Source organism: Bubalus kerabau, chromosome 7 (genome assembly GCF_029407905.1).
Source record: "Bubalus kerabau isolate K-KA32 ecotype Philippines breed swamp buffalo chromosome 7, PCC_UOA_SB_1v2, whole genome shotgun sequence".
NCBI lineage: Eukaryota > Metazoa > Chordata > Mammalia > Artiodactyla > Bovidae > Bubalus > Bubalus kerabau.
Window position 1 is genome coordinate 23,077,295 of NC_073630.1, and position 3,863 is coordinate 23,081,157.

The window sequence follows — 3,863 nt, forward strand, 5'->3', positions numbered from 1 at the left end:
GCAAATGCTAACAAGTATGAAAGGGGAAATTAACAGTAACACAATAATAGTGGGAGACTTTAATACCTGACTCACACCTATGGATAGATTAACTAAACAGAAAATTAGCAAGGAAACACAAACTTTAAATGATGAAATGGACCAGTTAGACCTAATTGATATCTATAAGACATTTCACCCCAAAGCAATGAATTTCACTTTTTTCTCAAGTGAACACAGAACATTCTCCAGGATAGATCACATTCTGGGCCATAAATATAGCCTTGGTAAATTCAGAAAAATTGAAATCATTTCAAGCATCTTTTCTGATCAAAATGTGGTAAAATTAGATGTCAACTACGGGAAAAAAACCATTAAAAATACAAACATATGGAGGCTAAACAACACACTTCTGAATAACCAACAAATCACAGAAGAAATAAAAAAAGAAATTAAAATATGCTTAGAAATGAATGAAAAAGAAAACACAACAACCCAAAACCTATGGGATTCAGTAAAAGCAGTGCTAAGGGGAAGGTTCATAGCAATTCAAGCTTACCTTAAGAAACAAGAGAAAAATCAAATAAATAACCGAACTTTACACCCCACCTGGGCTTCCCTGGTGGCTCAGAGGTTAAAGCGTCTGCCCCCAATGCAGGAGACCCAGGTTCAATCCCTGGGTCAGGAAGATCCCCTGGAGAAGGAAATGGTAACCCACTCCAGTATTCTTGCCTGGAGAATCCCATGGATGGAGAAGCCTGGTAGGCTACAGTCCACAGGGTCGCAAAGAGTCGGACACGACTGAGTGACTTCACCTTCACCTTACACCTAAAGCAACTAGAAAAAGAAGAAATTAAGAACCCCAGCATTAGTAGAAGGGGACAACAGAGGATGAGATGGTTGAATGGCATCACCAACTCAATGGACATAAGTATGAGTAATCTCTGGGAGTTGGTGATGGACAGGAAGGCCTGGCATGTTGAAGTCCATGGGGTCGCAAAGAGTCAGATGTGACTGAGCGACTGACTGAGTGACTGACTGATAGCAAAAATCAACAAAACTAAAAGCTGGTTCTTTGAGAAGATAAATAAAATAGACAAACCATTGGCCAGACTCATCAAGAAAAAAAGGGAGAAGAATCAAATCAACAAAATTAGAAATGAAAATGGAGAAACCACAACAGACAACACAGAAATACAAAGGATCATAACAGGCTACTATCAGCAACTATATGGCAATAAAATGGACAACTTAGAAGAAACGGACGAATTCTTAGAAAAGTATAACCTTCCAAAACTGAACCAAGAAGAAATAGAAAATCTTAACAGACCCATCACAAGCACGGAAATCCAAACTGTAATAAAAAATCTTCCAACAAACAAAAGTTCAGGAACAGATGGCTTCACAGGTCAATTCTACCAAAAGTTTAGAGAACAGCTAACACCTATCCTACTCAAACTCTTCCATAAAATTGCAGAGGAAGGTAAACTGCTAAAGTCATTCTATGAGGTCACCATCACCCTAATACCAAAACCAGACAAAGATGCCACAAAAAAAGAAAACTACAGGCCAATATCACTGATGAACATAGATGCTAAAATCCTCAACAAAATTCTAGCAAACAGAATCCAACAACATATTTAAAAGATCATACATCATGACCAAGTGGGCTTTATCCCGGGGATGCAAGGATTTGCAAATTAATACACCACATTAACAAATTGAAAGATAAAAACCATATGATTATCTCAATAGATGCAGAGAAAGCCTTGACAAAATTCAACATCCATTTGTGATAAAAACCCTCCAGAAAGCAGGCATAGAAGGAACATACCTCAGCATATTAAAAGCCATATATGATAAACCCACAGCAAACATTAACCTCAATGGTGAAAAATTGAAAGCATTTCCCCTAAAGTCAAGAATAACACAAGGGTGCCCACTCTCACCACTACTATTCAACATAGTTTTGGAAGTTTTAGCCACAGAAATCAGAGAAGAAAAATGAATAAAAGGATTATAGATTGGAAAAGAAGAAGTAAAATTCTCACTGTTTGCAGATGACATGATCTTCTACATAGAAAACCCTAAAAACACTACCAGAAAATTACTAGAGCTACTTAATGAATATAGTAAAGTTGCAGGATATAAAATCAACACACAGAAATCCCTTGTCTTTCCAATTTTTAAGATCTAATTTTAAGACCAGAACAATGAGAAAACAGAAAGAGAAATTAAGGAAACAATTCCATTCACCATTGCAACAAAAAGAATAAAATACTTAGGAATAAATCTACCTAAAGAAACAAAAGACCTATATATAGAAAATTATAAAACACTGATGAAAGAAATCAAAGATGACACAAATAGATGGAAAAATATACCATGTTCATGGATCAGAAGAATCAATATAGTGAAAATGAGTATACTACCCAAAGCAATCTATACAATCAATGAAATCCCTATCAAGCTACCAATGGTATTTTTCAGAGAACTATAACAAATAATTTCACAATTTGTATGGAAATACAATAAACATCGAATAGCCAAAGCAATCTTGAGAAAGAAGAATGGAACTGGTGGAATCAACCTGCCTGACTTCAGGCTATACTACAAAGCTACAGTCATCAAGACAGTATGGTACTGGCACAAAGACAGAAATATAGACCAAGGGAATAAAATAGAAAGCCCAAAGATAAATCCACGCACCTATGAATACCATATCTTTGACAAAGGAGGCAAGAATATACAATGGAGAAAAGACAATCTTTTTAACAAGTGGTGTGGGGAAAACTGGTCAACCACTTGTAAAAGAATGAAACTAGAACACTTCTAACACCATACACAAAAATAAACTCAAAATGGATTAAACATCTAATTTTAACACCAGAAACTATAAAAACTCCTAGAGGAAAACATAGCCAAAACACTCTGACATAAATTACAGCAAAATCCTCTATGACCCACCTCCCAGAGTAGTGGAAATAAAAGCAAAAATAAACAAATGGGACCTAATTAAACTTGAAAGCTTTTCCACAATGAAGGAAACTATAAGCAAGGTGGAAAGATAGCCTTCAGAATGGGAGAAAATAATAGCAAATGAAGCAACTGACAAAGAATTAATCTCAAAGATATACAAGCAGCTCATGTAGCTCAATTCCAGAAACATAAATGACCCAATCAAAAAATGGGCCAAAGAACTAAACAGACATTTCTCCAAAGAAGACATACAGATGGCTAACAAACACATGAAAAGATTCTCAACATCACTCATTATCAAAGAAATGCACATCCAAACTATAATGAGGTACCATCTCACGCTGGTCAGAATGGCTGCTATCAAAATGAGAGTGTGCAGAGAAAAGGGAACCCTCTAACACTGTTGGTGGGAATGCAAACTAGTACAGCCACTTTGGAGAACAGTGTGAAAATTCCTTAAAAAACTGGAAATAGAACTTCCATACAACCCAGCAATCCCACTGCTGGGCTTACACAACAAGGAAACCAGAATTGCAAGAGACACGGGTACTCCAATGTTCATTGCAGCACTGTTTACAATAGCTAAGACATGGAAGCAACCTAGATGTCCATCGGCAGATGAATGGATAAGAAAACTGTGGTACATATTGTGTATATACACATTGTACACAGATGTAATATGTATTTACTACAATTTAATATTACTCAGCTATTAAAAAGAATGCATTTGAATCAGTTCTAATGAGGTGGATGAAACTGGAGCCTATTATATAGAGTGAAGTAAGTCATAAAGAAAAACACCAATACAGTATATTAATGAATATATATAGAATTTAGAAATATGGTAACAATGACCCTATATGTGAGACAGCAAAAGAGACACAGATGTAAAAAGCAGACTTTTG

At 35.9% G+C, this 3,863-nt stretch overlaps 1 non-coding gene across 1 annotated transcript; it reads left to right on the plus strand.

Moving 5' to 3' along the window:
• The first annotated feature begins 595 nt into the window (after positions 1-595).
• Positions 596-668, plus strand: TRNAW-CCA (transfer RNA tryptophan (anticodon CCA)). Its single transcript has one exon. It is a non-coding gene; the product is annotated as a tRNA-Trp (tRNA).
• The last annotated feature ends 3,195 nt before the right edge of the window (positions 669-3,863 follow it).